Source organism: Ornithorhynchus anatinus, chromosome 1, assembly GCF_004115215.2.
Source record: "Ornithorhynchus anatinus isolate Pmale09 chromosome 1, mOrnAna1.pri.v4, whole genome shotgun sequence".
NCBI classification, from domain to species: Eukaryota; Metazoa; Chordata; class Mammalia; order Monotremata; family Ornithorhynchidae; genus Ornithorhynchus; species Ornithorhynchus anatinus.
This window is the reverse complement of record NC_041728.1, coordinates 70,429,789-70,454,573: the sequence shown is the minus strand read 5'-3', so window position 1 is coordinate 70,454,573 and position 24,785 is coordinate 70,429,789. Positions and strand designations below refer to the sequence as shown.

Below are 24,785 nucleotides of genomic sequence, written 5' to 3'. Positions count from 1 at the left end.
CAAAAATCCATGCTGGGAAGCAGCGGCACCGAAGAGAGACAAGGGCGGAGACTCAAGTTTACTGCGCAGAAGAAGGTAATGGTAAACCACTACTGGATTTTTACCAAGAAAACTCTATGGCTCTACTACCAGAACAATTGTAGATGGAGAGCCGGGTGTTCTGGGAGAGATGTTCCATGGTGTCGCTATGGGTCAGAAATGACTCATCGGCCTAAGCAAGAATTCTCAAGTACTTTTTGACTGTGACTGTAAACTCGTTGTGGTCAGGGAAGATGCTTATTGCTGCATTGTAAACAAAATGAATCAGAATGGAAACCAATAGATTCTATAACTGTTTTAGTTTGGAGAATCCAATTTATTTCTGCTGTATTGTCCCCGACTCAGATTATGGAACAGGGAAGTTTCTTCATGCCTTTATAGACTTTTCAAGGTTTGTCCTTAATAAAGCTGCACCAGATATCTTTGTCTGATTTGCTCTGGGATGCACAAGATGTTTGGTATGCTATTTTCTTCACACTGTAATGAGTTTTTCTTATAAGCATTCCTTTAGGAATTTGTTTCTAAAAGAGAAACCACAGCCTTAAACCCAGGCCATTGCCATTATTCTATTTAGGAAACCAGCACAGGACCATCATTTCTCTCAGCGCACTGTATTAGCTGGTTGAGCAAGTCAGTATGGAGTTCCATTGAAAACAACACACAGATGTTAGTTCTGAGACTTCAGGACTGAGACCTATGCAAACGAATTGGTTACAGTGATTGTGGTTTTGGCAGTACTAATGGCACTGCCTCCTCTCTATCGATTGTGTTCCCTCCGGGGCATTTAATGAGATCAATTTATTGAGAGCTTCCTATATGTGGAGCACTGGGAGCACTTGGGAGAGTACAATGTAACAGAGTTGATAGACACATTCCCTGCCCACAATGGGATTAGAGACAGAACATTGTAAAGTGTATGCACTGGCCTTTTTTCATGGGCAAAATGCATTTCCGACTCCTGAAGGGATGAGAGCATAGAGTGATGCTATCTATGTCTTAGTGACTTAATCCAGGAAGTGGTTGCCTGTTTAAACACTGTGGTCTTTACTGCTACTGGGCCTACTCACTTCATGGGCTATGCTCCAAAGTTCTTGAGTCAGGAGCCTTTACCACTGGTGTCATAATCCCATAGTCCCAGCTGGCATTCAGTTCATTAACCAATTACTGGTATTTATTGCATGTCTACTAAGTCCTAAGCACTCTACTAAGCACTGGTGTGAGTAACAGAAGCAATACTTCTGTTCCTGGGCTCAAGGGTTGAAGGAACTATTCTTCCTCTGGGTTTAGAACCTATGTCTCCTCATTCCTAGAGCCATGTTCTTTCCACTGCAAGTAACAGACCCTCAGTAAATGCCACTGCTGGGTTGGTTTCCTTTATCTGGGCCTCTTTTTCCTTTTTCTAAATGGTACCTAATGGAATTTTTTTCATGGTATCTAACATTATTTGTTAAGCACTTACTATGTGCCAGGCACTGAACTAAACATTGGGATGGATACACGCTATCCCTTTCTCACTATCCTCTTCCCTTCACACTCTCCCCCACCTTTTCCTTCTCTGCTTCCTCATTGTTCCAAGTCTTAACTCTCTTCCAGTCACTCTCTTGTTCTCTCTTCCTGCCCTCCATTTTTTTTAATGGTATTTGTTAAGCACTTGCTATGTGTTAGGCACTGCACTAAGCATTGGGGTAGATACCAGTTAATCATGTCAAATACAATCCCTGTCCCACATGGGGCTCACATTCTTACCCTCATTTTATAGATGAGGGAACTGAAGCACAGAGAAGTGAAGTGGCTTCCTCAAGGTCACAAAGAAGACAGGTGGCAGAGCCAGAATTAGAACCCAGCCCTGTGCTCTTTCCACTAGGCTACGCTGCTTCTCCATCTCTTCTTTTCCTTTCCTCTCTTTCTTCCTCCTATGCTGTCTGGCCTCTGGCACAGTCTGGTGACTATTTGATCCCACACACTATTTGATCCCTGGGGTCTTCAGACTCCCTCAGTTTTGGAGGGGCTGTTAGAGGGCTGGAGGTTTTATCTGAGAGTTCTCTGCCCCTGCCCTATACACCGGCTGCAGAACTCAGCTCCCCACTTGATCGGAGATTCCCAGAAGCCAGAGAGGAATAGAGAGGAATGCTTCCACTGAAAGGATAGAGGGAGAGTTCAGAGTTGCTAGGAGCTGGCCATGAGGGTGTTGCCTGGGGGCATTTCCTGCTTTTCTCCAAGGCTCAGCAGGACTAAAACTTGACCCCTTCTCCTGTACTTAATAATAGCGATAGCAGTTATTATGCATTTACAGCAGGCAGTGCAGAACACTCTACTAAGAACTGGAAGACAATACACAGGTGGAAGTTGGACTCGTCTCCTGTCCCTCAGTAGGTTCACGAGTCTAATTATCTTGCAAACCCCTGGCCAGAATGGGGGTAGCAAGGGCAGGGGCGTAGCAAGGGCAGGGGTGAGACTGGCCATCCAAGTGGGGAGAGGGGCCAGTGGGGACTGAGGCTGCAGGGGGCCTTTGACTCAGGGCCCTAAGCATGTGGCTGGTCATTTAAGTGAGAACCTCAGGAGCAGGAAGAGGAGCAAACATCTACTTCATTCTCTGACTCACACTAGGCTGGGGGAGGCTGAGGGAGGGAGTGGTGGGGATGAAGGGAGTGGTGGGGATCCTCGCTCTCTGGGGAAGATGTCATTTGTCCTCTGTAACAAAAATGATGATCCACTCTGAGTCCAGCATTTCTGGACTTGGGGGGGAATTTCAGTTGGAACTAGCAGGAAGAGACTGGTTATACTCTGAGGGCCTCCCAAATCCTAGACAAGGGAATTAAGAGCTGGAGAAAGAGCTGGAGGACTTGGTGGGAAGAAAAGGGAGCTGTGGAGATTTTGGGGTCCTTTTCAGGCATGGTGGGCAGAGGAGGGAGGAGGACTAGGATGCTCACCCAGGGATTGGAAACATTTGGTAATGGCATTGGACTGCGTAGTCAGGGAGGACCTGGGTTCTAATCCTAACTCCACCACTTATGCTGTGCAGCATTGTGAGCCCCATATGGAACAGGGACTACCTCCAACCTGATTAGTTTATAACTATTTCAGGGCTAAGTTCAGTGCCTAGAACATAGTAAGTGATTAAAAAACATCATAAAGAAAGAAAAAGAAGTATTAGTAGACCATAGAGTGGGGCCTGCCCTTCCTATTGAGCATCCATTCAGTCACTCAGTGGTATTTACTGAGTTCCTAATGAATGCAGAGCATTATATTAAGCATGTAGGATAGTATAACAGAAGCAACAAGAAGACTCAAAGTATCTTAAAAGTTAAGAGGTGGGAAACAGACAAAATAATAATAATAATAATAATGTTGGTATTTGTTAAGCACTTAGTGTGCAAAGCACTGTTCTAAGCATTGGGGTAGATACAACCTTATCAGGTTGTCCCACGTAGGGCTCACAGTCTTCATCCCCATTTTACAGATGAAGTAACTGAGGCACAGGAAGTTAAGTGACTTCCCGAAGGTCACATAGCTGACAGGAGGCAGAGCCGGGATTCGAACCCATGACCTCTGACTCCCAAGCCCGGGCTCTTGCCATTAAGCCACACTGCTTCTCTATATTAATAAATAGTAGGGACATGCAACTTGAAGAAGTAAAGTAGATCAGAGTTAGATAGCTGATCTGATAATCAAAAATTCCTATGTTCTGAAGGGCTGGGGAAAGGGACAAAATACATACATGCTAATAGTGGGGGTTGAGTTGATGTGATCTGGCTGTTGGAATTAATCAGTGAAGGTTTCCTGGAGGAGGTGGCATTTTAGGAGCACTTTGAAAATGGAGAGGGAAGTTCTAGGCCTGGGGAGGTAGGAAGTGGGAGAGTTCATTCATTCATTCAATGCTATTTACTGAGAATTTATTGTGTGCGGAGCACTGTACTAAGCACTTGGGAGAGTACAATACAGTAATAAAACAGTCACTTTCCCCACCCAAACAATAGGCAATAGGCAGTTTAGAGTTGGAGAGACAGACATCAATACAAATAAATAAAATTACAGATATGTACATAAGTGCTATGGGGCTGGGAGAAGGGGAGAGCAAAGGGAGCAAGTCAGGGCAATGCAGAAGGGAGTGGGAGATGAGGAAAAGCGGGGCTTAGTTTGGGAAGGCCTCTTGGAGGAGAGGCACCTTCAATAAGGTTTTGAAGGAGGGAAGAGTAATTGTCTGTCAGATCTGAGGGAGGCCATTCCAGACCAGCGGCAGGACATGGGTTAAGGGTCGGAGACGAGACAGGCAAGATGGAAGCACTGTGAGGTTAGCGCTAGAGGAGCAAAGTGTGTTGCTTGGGTTGTAGAAGGAGAAAAGTGCAGTGAGGTAGGAGAGGGCAAGGTGGTGGAGTGCTTTAAAGCCAATAGTGAGGAGCTTTTGTTTGATGTGGATGTGGATTGGCAACCACTGGAGTTTTTTGAGGAGTAGGGTGAGAGCTGAGAGCGAGGTACAAGAAAGAGATTATTTTAGGAAGTGTGAAGAAGGATAATGCCAAGGTTGCCTACTTGAGAGCCAAGATGCTAGTTCTGACCTGCCAAGGAAATACCTGTGTATGCCTACACTTGGATCAAGGATAAGGGGGAGGGATGGTCATCTTCTCTGCAGATTCCAGAAGCCGGAAGAAGACGTTTGAGGGGAGGTGGTCAAGAGTCATCTGATTTGCCTCTTTTGGATGGACTAGAAGTCCAGTAAGCCAAAAGGTAACTGTTCCCATTCTTTGGGGGAAACTCCAGCCCTGATTTTCAGCATAACTACAGTTTTTGTTTGTTTGCATGTTTGTGGGGGCTGACTGTATCCGGCCTACAGGTTATTTAGGCTTTCCAGAATATCACCCTGACACTGTACCAAACTCAGATTTCCAGGATAATTCAAGCCAAATGTTTCAGCCTGAATTATCCACATATTAGTACAGTGCTTAGTACAGTGCCCAGCACCTAGTAAGTGCTCAATAAATACCATTGATTGATTTCACACTTTCCTCCCCAGCCTTCCCTTTGCCTTCCAGAAATTTTATTTTGTAATATATTCTTCAGTTTCTGTGAGGTAGAATGTCAAACCCATTCTCCCAATACTACCATCTCGTTCCTGGTCTTGGCCACTCCCACTGCTACCCTTCTTCATTCTGCTGCCTGGATCATCTTCCTACAGAAACGCTGTGGACATGTCACTCCCCTCCTCAAAAACCTCCAGTGGTTGCCTATCAACCTCTGCATGAAACAAAAAACTCCTCACTCTTGGCTTCAAAGCTCTCCATCCCCTTGCCCCCTCCTACCTCACCTCCCTTCTCTCTTTCTACTGTCCACCCCATACAGTCCGCTCCTCTGCCGCCCACCTCTTCACCGTCCCCCAGTTCACACCTATCCCACCATCAACCTCTGGCCCATGTCCTACCGCTGTCCTGGAATGGCCTCCCTCCTCACGTCCGCTAAACTAACTCTCTTCCTCTCTTCAAAGCCCTACTAAGGACTCACCTCCTCCAAGAGGCCTTCTCAGACTGAGCGCCCCCTTTTCCCTCTGCTCCCCCTCCACCCTCTGCTCCTCCCCCTTCCCCTCCCCTCAGCTGAGCCCCCTTCCCTCTTCTTCCCCTCCCCTCCCCTCCCTACCCCACCCTCTGTTACTTCTCCTTCCCTCCCCTCAGCACTGTGCTCATTTGTATGTATTATTTATTACCCTATTTATTTTGTTAATGAGTTGTACATCCCCTTGATATTGTTGTCTTGTTTTTGTTTTGTTCTGTTTTGTTTTGCTGTCTGTTTCCCCCATTAGACTGTGAGCTCGTCATTGGGCAGGGATTGTCTCTATATATTGCCGAATTGTACATTCCAAACGCTTAGTACAGTGCGCTGCACATAGTAAGCGCTCAATAAATACTATTAAATGAGTGAATGAATGAATCTTTAACTTCAGAAAGCTTGAGTGGTTGTAAATTGGGGTTTTTACCCAAAAGCTTTTATTTTGGTTTCAGTTTTTTTGGTTGCAAATGCTTACATAGAGCAAAAGCATAATCAAATAAATGAATCTGGGATTTCCCACAACTACATTTTTTAGTCTCATTTTTGCACTTCTTCCATTCCACATTTTCCAACTTGGAATTTTCCAGAGAAATTCATTAGTGCCAAATATTTCTAGATCTTTAGAATTTACTTTTCAAAAAGCATTTGAAATAAAGCAATTAGAATAGTTTAAATATATCCAGTACAGGTATTTACATGCCCATATATTCCAGGTTGGTATAATTTAGAAATATTCCATTAAAGCATTAGCCCCCTGTTGTAAGTATATGTTTAAGAATTTTATTCCACAGAGATGTCAGTTTTTACCTGTATTTTCATAAGCATTTAGAAGTAATTGAATGGATTAGTTCCCTAATAAGAGCAGTGTGATTTAAAAATATTTTCAGGCTAATAGAATAAATAGTCCCATTAAAATAACTAATGGTCACATACTGGATCCACTTATGTTCAAAAGCTAAACAGTTAAATCACTGATCTTCTCAATCAAAGAATATTCAGTCAGCCTGTGCACAAACACATCAATCAGGACAGGAAGAGAAAAGCAACAGGTGAGAACAAATCAATGTTCCTCTGCTTGAGCAGGGTGGGGGAGGGTAGAGATGGTTGTTTGAGGATTTTTTTATTGCCTAATCAGAGCATGCACTTGCAGGATTGCACGTGGAAAGTTTCCAATACTCTAGCAGTCTCACCTTTGGGAAGGAGAGTAAAGCAGAGGTATTCCCTTTCCATTCCAAGCTTGAGCGGTGGCTAGCCGGTGGAATTTGCTACAAGTCAAAACTCACCTGTCCTGGGCAGCAGTGGCAAAAGAAGGAGTCGAAGGTGGAGATTCAAGTTTACTGTAGGGAAGAAGGCAGTCCCATATTTTTACCGAGAAAACTGTATGGACACACTACCAAAATGATTGCAGATCGAAGTGGGGCGTCCTGGAAGAGATGTCAGTACGGGTTGGAAATGACTCAGAAGCCTGAGACAAGACAAATCATATCGTGAGAGTGAGTATGAGGCAAAATGTAATCAATCATTGCTATTTAGTACAGTGCACTATAATAAGTATCTTGGAAAGTACAACATAATGTAACTGGTAGACAACAATCTAGCAAGGATTTGTGGGGAAATTTACTAAGTAGAAGCAGAAAAGAAGGCTCTGTGTCCTCAGCCAATTGGAGAATCATTTTACTGTGAAAGTTCATGCAATGAATTTGAGTGCTTATTGTGTGCAAAGTTCTACGCAGTTAACAGGTTTTCAGTCAGTCTTTGTTATCTATGGAAAAGAGCCACTTGGAATGGTGTGCTACCTCTGAATTGAGGTGACTTTTCTTGGCCTTGTGGGATAACATAGAAAACACTATCATGTGGCTCATATTCTTATTTTAGCTGTGGCTAAGTCTTTCTGGGGTGGAACCAAAGACGGTTGGGGGGAAATTAAAAAATCCTACTTGTTTCTTAATGGCCCAAAGAAACACAAGTCTTGTTTTGGGCTAAGGAAGAGACTTTTACAATTAGGCAGGACTCAAATTTGACAGAGTTGATTCCTGAAAACCAGATCTTAAAACAAATTGGATCCAAGTTGCTCAAATGTCACATAAAGGGTACTGATTTTTGAGCCAAGATTGGATTCCCTAATGTAACCAAAATCACCCCTAGAATAGTCTCCTGCCTCCTCACACACATTCTTCAGCCTGTAACCATGCCCCAAGGGACCACCCACAGAGATCCTGGGTCAAAAGAGGTCTTATCTTTACTGAAGCATCCAACTGGCTTCCCCACCCTCATACCAGGCTTCAGTGGTGCAGCATAATCCAGAAAGCAGACCCTGAATCATCAAGGATCACACCCTTTTATTAATTCAAAACCTTCCCAAACAAGTCAGTTTATCACAATTCTTCCCACAAATTTAGCAGAGCTCTTTCTCCTTAACCTATATGCTTCCTTTTCCCACTAATTCAATTTAGGGTCTCTGTATTTATGCAAATCTTCTGTTACCTCCCCATCACCCTCCCCCACTTTTCATACACAGGTGCCCTAACCCCCAAAATTAGTTCATCCTGTGGGTTAGAAATGACTCCTCCTTTGTGCTTTTCTTCTCCACCTTTAAAGTATAAACTCACTGTGGTCAGGGATTGTATCTGTCCTAACAATAATAATTATGGTACTTGGTAAACACTCACTACGTTGCCAAGCACTGTTCCCGGCGCTGGGGTAATTACAAACTAATCAAGTTGGGCACAATCCCTATCCCACGCTGGGCTCATGCTTCTAATCCCCATTTTTTACAGATGAGGTACCTGAGGCACAGAGAAGTGAAGTAACTTGCCAAAGGTCACACAGCAGACAAGTGGTGGAGCTGGGATTAGAATCCATGATCTTCTGACTCCAAGGCCCGTGCTCTATCCACTACACCATGCTGCTTCTCTGTTGTTCTATGATTATATTATACACTCCCTAACACTTAGTATAGATCTCTGCACACAGTAAATTCTGAATAAATACAATTGACTGACTTGACTCCTCTCCTATAGGCAGTTTTGGCAAATTACTGCAACACTGAGTGAATTACTTTTCAAGCTACTTTTGAGCCTAACCAGTCAGTGTTATGTTTTTTTGGCAACCAGTTGTACCCAAATTTGTCACAGGTGTACTTAATGCTAATTTGCCTGGCTACAGTTTAACAGCTTGCTGTTAATTTGCTTGAACAGTAGTATGGGTTTGTTGGTAACAGAATTGTGTACTCAACCAATTTGGGTGAGTAATATTGCTACATGAATGTGATTATATTGAGTCAGATTTCAGGATATAGTAGCTGACTGTTCCTTCATTTGAAGTAAAATAGGCGGGTCAAGCCTTACTGGCAATCAGGTAATTCCCCTTGATGCTGGTTCCATCCTGTCCCGACCCTTTTAAAGTTTCCTCCTCTTTTACTTCCCCACCAACGCTTTTAAAATGGTTTCTCCAATTCCCTGGACCTCCTGGTCATTCTCCTGCTCTCCACTGCGTGGACAACAGAGTTAGGGTCATTAGGGAGGCTAGCTTTGTAAGCCAAAACTGATGTACTGTATACTGTAAATTTTACAAATGTTGTGTCATTCATTGGTCTTAAGTCAAAAAAGTCTTAAATAGAGAGGCCTGCCTGAATCTCTTTTCCGGTTAAATTTTCAGGGTTGCTCAAAAGCTGTTTGTTTGAGTCACTGAGGCTTGGGTTTATTGGCTATGCAAATGTATTCTCTGGAGTGCCTCTAGTTGAGTAGAAAATCCACTGAATTGGACTTTTGACTCCCTGTACTGCTTTCCTTGTCTAAACCTCTCCCAGCTGGTTGGACCCAACTATGAGCTGCTAAAGGGATAAACCTCCAGAATTCTGTCAATTAAAAGAGTTCTCAAGGTAGACTTGTTGGGGGGCTAATGGTATAGGCATGGACCTGACTTTGTTCTTTATAGGTTACTAGAGCCTATGGTATATGACAGTGTGTTCCTTTGAATGCTTTCGTCTGGGTCAAATTCTCCTAACATGTCTGAGGAGAACTGTTATTAATTAGAATAATAATCCTTGAATTTGTTGAGCACTTAATTTTCTGAGACTTTCACATTAAAGATCTTCTTTTAACTAGTGAGGCTGGGAAGAGGCCAGTATTATTGTCCCTCTTTTACACAGGAAAAAACCATAATCCTAACTCCCTCCTGCCATTCTTACCCAAACTCCTTGAGTGAGTAATAATTGTCATATTTGTTAAGCACCTATGTGCACTGGTCTACACACTGGGCTAGATACAAAGTAATCAGGTCAGACACAGCCCTTGTCCCACATGGGGCTCCTAGTCTTAATCCCCATTTTATAGATGGGGTAACTGAGGCAGAGAGAAGTGACTTGCCCAAGGTCACACAGCAGACGTGGCAGAACCGGGATTAGAACCCAGTCCTCTGACTCCCAGGACCATGCTTTTTCCACTAGAGCATCCTGAATAATTTCCACCCCCACCTCCCCGACTCTGCATCCACTTCCTCTCCTTGACCCCCTCCAGTTGGGCTTCCAACCCCTTCACTTCACCAAAACTGCCCTCTCAAAGGTCACCAGTGATCTCCTTCTTGCCAAATCTGTTGGCCTCTACTCCATCCTAGTCCTCTTTTACCTCTCAGCTGCCTTCGATAATGTGGACCACCTCTTTCTCCTGGAAACATTAATCCAATCTGGGCTTCACTGAAACTGTCCTCTCGGTTTTTCTTCCATCTAACTGCTCTTGGCTCAGTGGAAAGAGCCTGGGCTTGGGAGTCAGAGATCATGGGTTTGAATCCTGGCTCTGCCACTTGTCAGCTGTGTGACTGTGGGCATGTCACTTAACTTCTCTGTGCCTCAGTTACCTCACCTGTAAAATGGGGATTAAGACTGTGAGCCTCACATGGGACAACCTAATTACCCTGTATCTACCCCCAGTGCTTAGAACAGTGCTCTGCACATAGTAAGCGCTTAACAAATACCAACATTATTATTCTCAGTCTATTTCATGGGCTCCTCCTCTGTCTCCCACCCCTTAAATGTGGAAGTCCCTCAAGGCTCAATTCTAGGTCCCCTTCTATTCTTTATGTACACCCACTCCCTAGGATAAACTCATTCATTCCCATGGCTTCATCTACCTTCTCTATGTGGATGATTTCCAAATCCACATAACCAGCCCTCTCCTCTGCAGTCTCATATGTCCTCCTTTCTTTAGGAAATCTCTACTTGGATGTTCTGCCAACACCTCTAATTGAACATGTCCAAAACAGAACTTTCCCATCACTGTAGACAACACCACCAATTTCCCCATCTCACAAACCCCTAACCTTGACTTCTCTCTCATTTAACCCACATATTCAATCTGACACTAAATCCCTGCCCTTTCCTCTCCAGGCAGACTGCTACATTAATCTAAGTACTTAAACTAACCCACCTTGATTACTCCATCAGTCTTTTTGCTGACCTCTCTGCCTCCTGTTTCTCCTGAATTCAGTCCATACTTCACTCTGCTGCCTGGATCATTATATGACAAAAGCATTCAATCCATGTTTCCCCATTCCTCAAGAACTCCCAGTGGTTTCCCATACACCTCCACATCAAACAGAAACTCCTTATCTTAGGTCTTAAAGCATTCAATCACTTTGTTCCCTTCTACCTCACCTCGCTGTTCTCCTACGGCCAACCCCTCACATTTTGCTCCTCTAATGCCAACCTACTTACTGTACCCCAATCTCATCCATCTCGCCTCAGACGCCTCAACCTCATCCAGCCTCTGGCCTGGAGTGCTCTCCCTCTTCACATCCCTCAGGCAATCACCTAGCATATCAAAGCCTTATTGAAGGCACGTCTCCTCCATGAGGCCTTCCCTGATTAATCCCTCTTTCCCTCTTCTCCCAGTCCAGTTTCATGGAGCCCCAGCCAAGGGACCAATAATGTTGGAAGGGACATGGGAATGAATGTACATGAGAGAGAGTATATGTGTGAAACTTAGTTTGGTTCTTCAGCTCCTGTTTTAGGATTCAAAGATTCTTAGGATTTAAAATTCAAACCCCCAACCTCTCAAAGCCAGGACATTACCTCCAGCCCTGAACCACTAAGATTATGGGGAGAAAGAAATGAAGTGAGGTGAGATGGCAGCAAGGTAGTTGGGGAAGGAGAGGCTGAGCAATTCAGAAAGTCCTGCCAATGTAAACCCGTTGTGGGCAGGAAAGAATGTGTCTGTTATATTGTTCTCTCCCAAGTACTTAGTTACAGTGCTCTGCACACAGTAAGTGCTCAAATATAATTGACTGACAACTCAGACTGTGCCTGGGAGCATCTGGTTCTGTTCTAAGAGCGTCAGAGGAGTGCAGATCTGAACTGATGCAGCTGTTTTCAAAGGGAATGTTTTCATTTCCCTCCTGGGGAATTGAAAGAAGCAGCATGGTGTAGTGGGTAGAGCACAGGCCTGGGAGTCAGAAGGGCATGGGTTCTAATTCTGACTCTGCCACTTGTCTACTGTGTGGCCTTGGGCAAGTCACTTCACTTCTCTGTGCCTCAGTTACCTCATCTGAAATATGGGGATTGATACTGAGAGCTCCGTGTGTCCAACCCAGTTTTATCCCGACTGGATTACTGCATCAGCCTCCTTTCTGATCTCCCAACCTTCAGTCTATACTTCACTCTGCTGCCCGGGTTATCTTTCTACAGAAACGTTCTGGGCATGTCCATTCTGGGCATGTCACTCCCCCTCCTCCTCAAAAATCTCTGTATCAGGCAAGAACTCATCACTCTTGGTTTAAAGCTCTCCATCACCTTGCCCCTCTCCTACCTCACCTCCCTTCTCTCCTACAGCCCAGCCACACACTCTGTTCCTCTCGTACTAACCTTCTCAGTGGGCCTCCTTCTCACCTGTCTCGCTATCGACCCTTGGCCCATGACCTCCCTCTAGTCTGGAATGCCCTCCCTCCTAAAATCCACCAAATTAGCACACTTCCCCCCTTCAAAGCCCTACTGACAACTCACCTCCTCCAGGAGGCCTTCCTGGACTAAGGTCCCTCTTTCCCTCTGCTCCCCCTCCCCTTCCCATTGCTCCCATTCGCTCTCTCTGCTCTACCCCCCTCCCTGCCCCACAGCACTTTTGTGTATATATTTACATATTTATAATCCATTAGTTTAATTGTGTGTATTTCTATAATTCTATTATTTGATGCTATTGATGCCTGTTTACTTGTTTTGCTGTCTGTCTCCCCCCTTCTAGATTCTGAGCCCGTTGTGGGCAGGGATTGTCTCTATTTTTTGCTGAATTGTACTTTCCAAGCGCTTGGTACGGTGCTCTGCACAAAGTAAGCGCTTAAATACCAACATTTTTATTGTGGGTCAGGCACTAGGGTAGATACAAGTTAATCAGGTCGGATAGTCTCTGTACCACATGAGAAGCATTGTGGCTTAGTGGGAAGAGCCCGGGCTTGGGAGTCAGAGGTCGTAGGTTCTAATCCTGTCTCCCCCATATATCAGCTGTGTGACTCTGGGCAAGTCACTTCACTTCTCTGTGCCTCATTGACCTCATCTGTAAAATGGGGATTAAGACTGTGAACCCCACGTGAGACAACCTGATTACCTTGTAGCTACCCCAGCGCTTAGAACAGTGCTTGGCATATAGTAAGCGCTTAACAAATACCATAATTATTATTATTATTATGAAGCTTACCTTTAAAATAGGGTAAATAATTGCTAGGAGTAAAGTGAAATTCAAGGGTGTTGGTGCCACCTAGTGGCTATATTACAGAGATGACCATTTTTCAAGAACCATGTAATGAGTGGTTATTGCATTTGTTCAGCGTTTACTTCGCGCAAAGAACTGTATTTAAAAACTTGACCAAAATTACGAAATCATAGGCCCTCGGGGAGCTCACAATCTAAAAAGAAACGACGGTTGGGTGGGAGGAACTGTTTTTTGACAGAGAGAGGGACATGGTTTGGTGGATTTGAATGGGAAAGGAGCACTCTTCCATTGAAGTATAATTCCTTGTGGCCAGAAATATCACTTACTTGTTTTTATTCTTTGGACTCCTCAGTGGCCACTCTAAATGCTAATACCACTACTTGCAGGGGACAGTTATGAACAATGGGTTGGATATGGGAGAGTTACTATTATTATTATTGTGGAATTTGTAAGTGTTTACTAAGTGTAATCACTGTTCTAAGTCCTGGGATAGATAGAAGTTAATGAGGTCAGACACAGTCCTAAACAGGAGGAAGAACAGGCATTGAATCCAGATTTTACAGATGAGGAAACTGAGACACAAGAAGGCTTTTTTTTTAAAATGGAATTTTAAGTACTTACTCTGTGACAGGCACTGTACTGAGCACTAGGGAATATACAAATTAATCAGGTTGGAGACAGTCCCTGTCCTACCCGAGGCTCACAGTTACAGATGAGGTGATTGAGGTGCAGAGAAGTTAAGTGACTTGCCCAAGGCCACACAGCAGACAAATAGTGGAACCGGAATTAGAACCCAAGTTATTCTAACTCCCAAACCTGTGCTCTGTTCACTAGATCGTGCTGCTTCTCAAGTGAGTTGCTCAACATCACACAGAGACAAGTGTTTTTTTAACAGTTATTATGAGCAAGATACAGTTAGGAGGTGTGATTGGGAGGAGCAAAGAGTGTGAGCTGGCATGTTGCAGGTGTCAGAGTATGAACAGAAATGTCAGAAGGGGAGAGCAGGTCAAAGCCTTGGAGCTGGTTGTCAGGAGAGAATTGAGAAGTCTTTGAAAGATTTTGAGGAGGAAGTGATATGTATTAAATTGAATTTTAAGAAGATAATTTGAGCAAGACACAATAAAGAGGAGACAGGCTTAAGGTAAGGAAGCTGGTCTAGGAGCAGCATGGTCTAGTGGATAGAACACGGGCCTGGGAGTTAGAAGGACCTGGGTTCTAATACCTGATCTGCCCCTTGTCTGCTGGGTGACCCTGGGCAAGTCACTTCACTTCTCTGAGACTCAGTTCCCTCTTCTGTAAAATGGGGATTAAGACTGTGAGCCCCATATGGGACAGGGACTCTTGTCCAACCCGATTTCCTTGCATCCACCCCAGCACTTACTATGTGCCAGGCATTATACTGCTTAATAAATACCACAATTTAATTATTACCATTAGACTGTAAGATCCTTGTGGACAGGGAGCATGTCTACCAACTCTGTTGTATTCTACTTTCCCAAGTGCCCAGTGGAATGCTGGGCATACATACAGTAAGTGCTCAATAAATACCACTGATTGATATGGGAGGTGATGAGTTTTTGAATCTGGGTGTTGACCATTAGAATGGAGAGGAAAGGATGGGTCATTGTAATTGTGGAAAAAGCAGTGTGGCTTAGTGGACATAGCATATGCTTGGGAGTCAGAGGACCTGGGTTCTAATCCTGGTTCCACCACTTGTCTGCTGTTTGACCCTGGGTAAGTCTCTTAACTTCTCTGTGTGTCAATTTCCTCAACTGTATAATGGGGATTAAATTCCAATAAGAATAATAGTAACTATGGTGTATGCTAAGCACTTACTATGTGTCAAGCACTGTCCTAAATTCTAGGGTAGAGATATGAGATAATGAGGTCCCACATGGGGCTCACAGTTTAAGTTGGAGGAAGAACAGGTATTGAATCCTCATTTTTCTGAGGAGGGAATTGTGGCACAGAGAAGTTAAGAGACTTGCCCAAGCTCTCATAGCCGGTAAGTGGTAGGGCCAGAATTAGAACCCAGGTCATCTGACTCCCAAGCCCATGATCTTTCTGCTAGGTCACGCTGCTTCTCTACTCCCTTTTACTTAGATTGGGAGCCCCATGTGGGACAGAGTCTGTACCCAACCTGATTATCTTTTATCTAAAGTAGCGCTTAGCGCTTAGTACAGTGCTGAATAAACTCCCCCTTTCCTCTTCTCCCACTCCCTTCTGCATAGCCCTGACTTGTTCCCTCCATTCTCCCCCACTTCCTAGCCCCACAGCACTTAGGTACATATCTGTAATCTTTTTTATATTGTCTGTCTCGCCCCATCTATTCATTCAATAGTATTTATTGAGCGCATACTATGTGCAGAGCACTGTACTAAACGCTTGGAATGTACAAATCGGTAACAGATAGTGACAGTCCCTGCCCTTTGACGGGTTTACAGTTTAGTCGGGGGAGACGGACAGACAAGAACAATGGCAGTAAATAGAATCGAGGGGAAGAACATCTCATTAAAGCAATAGCAAATAAATAGAATCAAGGGGATGTACATCTCATTAACAAAATAAATAGGGTAATGAAGATATATACAGTTGAGCGGACGAGTACAGTGCTGAGGAGAGGGTAAGGGAGAGGGGGAGGAGCAGAGGGAAAGGGGGGAGAAGAGGGTTTAGCTGCGGAGAGGTGAAGGAGGGGGTAGAGGGAGCAGAAGGAAAAAAGGGGAGAGCTCAGTGTGGGAAGGCCTCTTGGAGGAGGTGAGCTGTAAGTAGAGTTTTGAAGAGGGCAAGAGAATGAGTTTGGCGGAGGTGAGGAGGGAGGGCGTTCCGGGACCGCGGGAGGACGTGGCTCAGGGGTCGACGGCGGGATAGGCGAGACCGAGGGAAGGTGAGGAGGTGGGCGTCAGAGGGGCGGAACCTGCGGGGTGGGCGGTAGAAAGAGAGAAGGGAGGAGAGGTAGGAAGGGGCAAGGTGATGGAGAGCCTCGAAGCCTAGAGTGAGAAGTCTTTGTTTTGTGCGGAGGTCGATTGGTAACCACTGGAGGTATTTAAGAAGGGGAGTGACAGGCCCAGAACCTTTCTGCAGGAAGATGAGCCGGGCAGCGGAGTGAAGAATTGACTGGAGCGGGGAGAGACAGGAGGAAGGGAGATCAGAGAGAAGGCTGACACAGTAATCTAGCCGGGATATTACAAGAGCCCGTAGCAGTAAGGTAGCCGTTTGGGTGGAGAGGAAAGGGCGGATCTTGGCGATATTGTAGAGGTGAAACCGGCAGGTCTCGGTAACGGATAGGATGTGTGGGGTGAACGAGAGAGACGAGTCAAGGATGACACCGAGATTGCGGGCCTGAGAGACGGGAAGGATAGTCGTGCCATCCACGGTGATAGGGAAGTCAGGGAGAGGACCGGGCTTGGGAGGGAAGATGAGGCTGTAAACTCACTGTGGACAGGGAATGTGTCTGTTTAGTGTTGTACTCTCCCAAGTGTTATAGTAACAGTGCTCGGCACACAGTAAACACTTAAAAAATATGAATGAAAGAAGTAAGCACTTAAAAAGTACCATTTATTAAAAAAAGGGAAAGTTAGACTAACAGAATGTTAATGGGGAAGGGAGATAAAATAGAGGAGTTAAGGATGACATTGAAGTTGTAAGTCTCATATGCATACCAGTTATACATTGCCCTGTCGGCAGTTAATTTCAATGTCTGTCTCTCCTAATTAGGTTGTAAACTCCTTGAGGGCGGGGATTAAGTCTACTCACCATATTGTATGCTCCCAAGTGCTTAGTACAGTGCTTGACATAGCATAAGCACCCAATAAATGTTCTTTAATCAATCATGTTTTCTGTAGGGGAACTAGGCAGTTATGGGAGAAGGGCCTGTGTGGGAGAGAAGGCAGGTGAGGATGAGTAAATAAGTGCTGTGAGGCTGGGGGGTGGGGTGAATATCAAAATTTACGGGGTGCAAATCCAAGGGCAGAGGTGATGCAGGAGGGAGGATGAATAGGGGAAATGAGGATTTAAGGGAGACCCTTTGGAGAAGACGTGACATTAGGGTTTTGAAAATGGGGAAAGTGGTTGGTTGTTTCTGGTACAGAGAGGATGGTGGTACTGTCAACAGAGAGGGAAGAGTAAGGAGAAGGTTTAGAGGACATGGGTTCTAATTCTGGCTCTGCCACTTACCTGCTGGAAGAACTTGGGTAAATCACTCGACTTCTGTGTGTCAGTTTCCTCATGTGGAAAAATGGGGATTCAATTCCCACTCTCTCTCTTACTCCGACTGTGAGCCCCATGAGGGACAGGGACGCTGTCTTAACCTGATGATCTTATTCATATCTCAGCACTTAGTACAGCACTTGACACATAGTACACACTTAACAAATACCATTATTATTATAATTATTGTTGGGAGGTGTGTGTGGGTGGGGGGGGGGGGAAGGTGGGAAATTCCATTTTTGACCTATTAAGTTTAAAGTAACATTGGGTCATCCCCATTTTATCCTGCAGGTAGGAGGAAATGAGAGACGCAGGTGAGTGGTAATAATGTTGGTATTTGTTAAGCGCTTACTATGTGCCGAGCACTGTTCTAAGCGCTGGGTTAGACACAGGGGAATCAGGTTGTCCCACGTGGGGCTCACAGTCTTAATCCCCATTTTACAGATGAGGTAACTGAGGCGCAGAGAAGTTAAGTGACTTGCCCAAAGTCACACAGCTGACAAGTGGCCGAGCTGGGATTCGAACCCATGACCTCTGACTCCAAAGCCCAGACTCTTTCCACTGAGCCACGCTGCTTCTCTTAAGAATCAATGAGGTATATTTAGGAGTCATCTGCATAGAATGTTTCCTTAGAAGAATGAAGCTTAACTCAAAGTAAAGTCCATGAAACTGCTTATAATGAATTTCAACGGCCAAATAGATGAATAATAATGATGATTGCGTTGAAGTGCTTACTATGTGCCAAGCACTGTGGTACATACAAAATAGTCAGGTTTTCTCATGTGGGGCTTACAGTCCTTACCTAGAAGCAGTGTGGCTCAGTGGAAAGAACCTGGGCTTGGGAGTCAGAGGTCATGGGTTCGAATCCCAGCTCGGCCACTTGTCAGCTGTGTGACTTTGGGCAAGTCACTTAACTTCTCTGTGCCTCAGTTCCCTTATCTGGAAAATGGGGATTAACTGTGAGCCTCACGTGGGACATCCTGATTACCTTGTATCTACCCCAGCACTTAGAACAGTGCTCTTCACATAGTAAGCACTTAACAAATACCAACATTATAGAAAAGCAGCATGGTTCAGTGGAAAGAGCCCGGGCTTGAGAGTCAGAGGTCTTGGTTCGAATCCCAGCTCTGCCACTCGTCAGCTGTGTGACTGTGGTCAAGTCACTTCTTCTCTGTGCCTCAGTTCCCTCATCTGGAAAATGGGGATGAGGACTGTGAGCCCTACATGGGACACCCTGATGATCCTGTATCTCCCCAGCGCTTAGAACAGTGCTCTGCACATAGTAAGCCCTTAACAAGTACCAACGTTATTATTATTAATCCCCAGTTTACAAATGAGATATCTGAGGCACAGAGAAGGTAAATGACTTGACCAAAGTAACACAGCTGACAAATGGCGAACTCAGAATGGTTAATTAACTAGTTAGTTAACTAATTAGTAACTAATTGATTAATTAAGAATTGTTAATTAACTAATTAACTAATTTGTTAAAAAGCCTGTTAGTTCTTTCCACTAAGCCATGCTGTGATGACGAATCTAATATCCACACCACTGGCTATTCACTAGAGTGATTTTTTTTTCTTAGCAAGGCTTTGAAGATGGGGAGAGAGGTGGTTTGATATGAGGGGAAGTGATTTCAAGGCCAGAGTTTGGGTATAGAGACCAACTGAGGAATGGTGACTTTGGAAAATTGGAGGGGGTCCAGAGATTGGAAGTCTATGTTGGAGAACAGGATAGTTTTGTCAGGGAGAGGTGTGTGGAAGAGAAAACAAGTAAGGATGTTGTGGTTGGAGAGTGAAATTTCAGAGTTGGTGAGTGTGAAGACTGCACAGTGACTAGAGAAGATGAGATCAAGTGTACATTTAAATTGGTGAGTGGGTGAGGTGGAGTGGAACAGGAGGTCCATAGGTTTAAGGATTGAGAGGAAGTGGGCAGGGGAGAGAAGATCGTCAGGAATATCCATGTGGATATCGAAGTCCCTGAGGATCAGTGAGGGGACAGAGAGAGAAGTTAACTAATCAGTGGTATTCACTGAGCAGGTTCCATATGCAGAACACCGTATTCATTCAATAGTATTTATTGAGCGCTTACTATGTGCAGAGCACTGTACTAAGCACTTGGAATGTACAGATTGGCACTAGGCACTCGGAAGAGTACAGTACAACAGAGTTGGTAGACATGTTCCCTCCCTGCCCACAAGAAAATTTCAGTCTACAGGGTGAGTCAGATGTTAAAATAAATTATATGAACGTAAGTGATGAAGAGCTGAGGGTCAAGGAAATGTGGTGTTTAAAAGGTACAGATGCAAGTGCATAGGCGAAGTAGAAGGGGGAGGGAGTAGGGGAAATAGCTTAGCCAGGGAAAGTCTCTTGGAGGAGTTGCTATTTTAATAAAGCTTTGATAATGGGGAGAGTAGTGTCTATCAGATATGAAGGGGAGGGAGTTGCAGGCTAGAGGGAGGACATGGGTAAAGGGTCATCGGCAAGATAGATGACATCGAGGTATAGTGAGTAGGTTGGCATTAGAGGAGCAAAGAGTGTGGGTTGGGGTGGAAGGAGCGGAAGAACTGCGTACTTTAAAGCAGATGTTAAGGAGTTTCTGGTTGACGTTGAGGTGGATGGTTAACCACTGGAGGTTCTTGAGGAGTGGGGAGATGTGGACTAAAGAGCTTTTCAGAAAAATGATCCAGGCATCAGAGTGAAGTAAGGACTGTATTCATTCATTCAGTCAATAGTATTTATTGAGCGCTTACTATGTGCAGAGCACTGCACTAAGCGCTTGGAATGAACAAGTCGGCAACAGATAGAGACAGTCCCTGCCCTTTGACGGGCTTACGGTCTAATCGGGGGAGACGGACAGACAAGAACAATGGCAATAAATAGAGTCAAGGGGAAGAACATCTCGTAAAAACAATGGCAACTAAATAGAATCAAGGCGATGTACATTTCATTAACAAAATAAATTGGGTAATGAAAATATATACAGTTGAGCAGACGAGTACAGTGCTGAGGGGATGGGAAGGTAGAGGGGGAGGAGCAGAGGGAAATGGGGGGAAAGAGGGAAATGGGGGAAATGGGGGACTGTAGAGAGGAGAGACCGGAGGCAGGAAGGTCAGAGAAGAGGCTGATGAAGAAGTCAGGGTGGGATAGGCGAAGTGCTTGATCAGTATAAGTAGCAGTTTGGATGGAGAGGAAATGGTGGATTTTAGTGATGCTGTGAAGGTAGGACTATCAGGATTTGTGACCGATTGAAAATGTGGATTGAATGAGAGAGAGAAGTTGAGGATTAATGCCAAGCTTATGGGCTTGTGAGGCAGGAGAATAGTGGGGTTGTCTACAGTGATTGGAAAGTTAAGGAGGGGACAAGGTTTTGGGAAAAAGATGAGGAGTTCTCTTTTGGGCATGTTTACTTTAAGATGTCAGTGTTCTGACCATCATGTTTTAAGGCTTTTTGTAAATTTAGCTGTTCTGGCAGCTTTCTTCCCAAACATACAAGGAAGCATGGGCTGGGGCAGATTTACTGGGATTTAACTGTTGTCAAACATGATGTTTTACCATATATCTGTCCTGGTCTCCAGTGTGTTGGTTGTCTCTGTGAGCTTTACCATCAGCATTTATTTCCCACCATCCTGCAGTCCTGCCACTGGAACATTTCTGAGTGAAGAGGGTCACCATTTTGCTGTCAGAAAAAGTACTCAGGCTTAGCTGGCAGTCTCCTTTGGAATATAGAAATGGCCGGTTTTTATACCTGAAATGGGGATTTTTCCCAGGCTGGGATGGGTTTGAAGAGTTGGTAACAGCGGAGCTGCCCATGATGGCTTGAACCTTGGGAGGATTGTCCCAGTCCAGAGTTAACTGTTTTTTTTTTCCCCCAACGTCATTTAGAACGATCAGGTTTGAGTACAGTCATTGTGGAACACCATATCTCAGAGCTAGAATCCGGAGGCCCTGAGCCTGCAAGTGGCGTGGAACAGTAGGCAGTGCTGGGGCTGGGGCCGGAACCAGAGGAGGCCTCTAACCAAGTAAGGAAGGAATGGAATCAGTCCCACCTCTAAGGGAGGCAGAAGGGGACAGTTAAGGTAAATCCTGAGCTCCCCAGGAGAGCCTCTATTTACCCTGAAATGGTGGGGCCTAAGGAAAATCCATAAGTACCCTGCAGGCCAAAGATGATGATGATGTGGGTTCCCCCAGTCCTTACACTGTTGTGACCCACCAGACCCAGCTTGGGGATGAACTGTCCAGAGGAATGGTTGGGGGTGGTGATTCAGGGCCACAGACCTTGAGGAGAAACTGGTTGGGAGAGAAAGGAAGGACAACTTCACTTCCTGTCCACGGAGTTCATCAGTGTCAGCAGAAAAAAGGGCAAATTCCCAAGATGTCATTTGTCAGTACGGAGGCCATTTTTTCCCATTTTTTACTGGCAGTCTAATTTTCAGTTGGTGTGTCCCTTTTCTGGAGCAGTGGTGTGGTGCAGGGAAGTGTACATACTACTCTAATTATTCATTCATTTATTTATTTGCTTTTCTTCCACCCCGTGCTCCCACTTTCTGTGTATACGGTTTTTCCTTTTAGTTTGTAAGGCTCTAGAGGGCCTTTTCCCCTCTGTGTCACCCCTGGAGAATTTCCAGTAGTCTACTAGTCTCGACTACAGGAGGGAGAGTCAAGCAAAGGCCTGTCCATTCCATTCCAGTCCTAGCTTGGGCAGTGGCTAGCGAGTGCCAGGCAATCTGTTACAAGTCAAAACTCACCTGTGCTGGGCAGCAGCAGCATGGGAGACAGCTGAGGGCACAGACTCAGATTTACTGTGCGGAAGGAGGCACTTCCATATTTTGACCAAGACAACTCTAATGGATACACTAGCAGAGCGATTGTTGATGGAGGTGGGGTGTTCTGGGAGAGATGTGTTCATGGCGTCGCTATGGGTCAGAGACGACTCGAAGTCATAAGACAAGACAAGAGGGCCTTTTATTATATGCTACTGAGCACTTTTAGTACACCACCTCCAAACCCAGGAGATGACCTATTATAGTGTGTTCCACATCCTGTAAATACTCAGGGTTGATTTCAGTACTGTGTGGGTTTTAAAAATAATGGCCCAGCATGACTGTCTTTGAACTTCGGTCACTCCGTAACTTGGTCTTCTTGGTGACTTGGTGATTTTTGGTATTTAAGTGTTTACTATGTGCCAGGCCCATTACTAAGCGCTGGCGTAGATCTAAGCAAATCAGATTGGACACAGTCCATGACTCCCATGGGGCTCACAGTCTTAATCTTCATTTTACAGATGAGGTAACCGAGACCCAAAGAAGTGACCTGCCCAGAAGACAGCTAGTGGAATCAGGACTAGAACCCAAGTCCTCTGTGTCTCTCCTTCCACCTTGTCAAACTGCAGCTTTCCAAGGAAAGTCACCATGACTCTGGGAGTTTGGTAAGACCACAAAAATTTGATTCTGCCCTAATGCATGTTTTCACTACAGGTTTGGTGAGGATGCCTTTTCAGAACCAGGGACCAATCTTCTAGCACCGCGTGTCTGTCTGCCATGCTGGAACAAAATGCCATGGCAAAAAGACCAGTTTTGCCCATGTGTGGTGCCATGTCGGACAAGGCAGAGTATACTGAGTGTTTTTGTGAGTGAGAAGGTCTTTTTTAAATTATGGTATTTGTAAAGTGCTTATTATGTGCCAGGCACTGTACTAAGCGCTGGGGTAGATACAAGTCAATCAGGTTGGACACAGTTCCTGTCCCACATGGGACTATCAGCCTTAATCCCCATTTTACAGATCAGGTAACTGAGGCCCAGAGAAGTGATGTGACTTGCTCAAGGTCACGCAGTAGACAAGGTTCAGAGCCGGGATCAGAACACAGGTCTTTCTGACTCCCTGGCTCATGCTCTATCCATTAGGCCATGTTGTTTCTCTGTTACAGGAGAACTGGGTGCAGTGAGGACAGATGCTGAGGTCATTCATCTTGTCAAACTCACCAATGCACACTTGAGAGTCACCATCAGGCAACTGGGTACTCCCCACCACCCTACTGTCTCACGTTTGCCCCAGCCCTGGCACAGTGACCTCTGCACACCCTCTTCCCAGGGTGGGGCTGAGAGCCGGCCCATGGTCACCAGCAACCTCTGTCCTTGCGTCCCCAGAAGTGAACTATTGGGGAGCTGTCATCCTGCTTCCAATTTATGGCTGACTGTCCAGGGAGGTGGTTGGGGATAGGTGAATGTGTGCAGAGGCACTTGCAGAAGCAGAAGACATTTTCTGTGGTGCTGTCTGATGGGCGAGGCCCTTTGAAACACCAGGGTCCTGGTACCCAGAGTATCCCACATTTATGCTAGAGATTTGCTTGGGAGTCAATTGCCCTGTTTGTTACCCTCCCCGTTCCTGTGATCCTTTGGTTTGCTATACTAAAGGGCCAGGAGGGATTTGAGGGTTTGGCTAACCAACCCTGCAGGCTGGCTGGCCAGGCCAGGCCTAAGGCTCAGCCTCTTCCAAGTGTTAACATATCTCTTTGAATTAGCAGGTTCACTTCACACAGCCTGGTTTTTGGCACTTGACAGGTACCCAGTTTAACATCCATAGTAGCTGACTAATGGTATCAAGGTAGATTAAGGAATAAGCATCACATCACTATGGTATATGTTAAGCACTAACTCTATGCTAAGCACTGACCTAAGTGCTGGGATAGATACCAACAAGATACAATTCCTGTCACAGTCTACGTAAGAGGGAGAATAGGCATTGAATTCCCATTTTACAGATTAGGAAACTGAGATACAGAGCAGTTAAATGCTCAAGTCCACGCAGCAGCTTTCCCAGGGGACATAACTGTGGTGTTTAAGCACTTACTGTGTGCCAGGCACTGCATTGAAAGGGGGTTACAGGCTAATTGGGTTGGACACAGTCCCAGTCCCACAGTCTTAATCCCCATTTTACAAATGAGGGAACTGAGGTTCAGAGAAGTGATATGACTTGCCCAATGTCACCCACTGGACAAGTCGTTGAGCTGGGATTAGAACCCCTATCCTTTGGATTCCCAGCCCCGTGCTGCTGCCAACACACTGTTCTAGCATGAGATTCAACTCTCCCGGGCAACACCAATTAAACATCTTTCTCTTCTAGGTGAAGGCTTGAACTGACTTCTATCAACTCTGTTTATGCTCTCCCAAGTGCTTAGTACAGTGCTCTGCACACAGTAAGTACTCTATAAATACCACTGATGATGATTGACTTTTCTAGCTTCCATCTCCATTCTTAAAATACCCCCTTGCTGAGGGGCAGCTGTTGTCATCTGGTGAATAATGTCTTT

General features: G+C 45.2%; 1 long non-coding RNA gene across 1 annotated transcript; it reads left to right on the top strand.

Annotated features, from left to right (window-relative positions):
• Positions 1 to 6,928: 6,928 nt before the first annotated feature.
• LOC114809192 lies at positions 6,929 to 24,679 on the top strand. The gene is made up of 3 exons (XR_003756964.1): positions 6,929 to 7,070; positions 22,761 to 22,904; positions 24,599 to 24,679. It is a non-coding gene; the product is annotated as an uncharacterized LOC114809192 (long non-coding RNA).
• Positions 24,680 to 24,785: the final 106 nt, after the last annotated feature.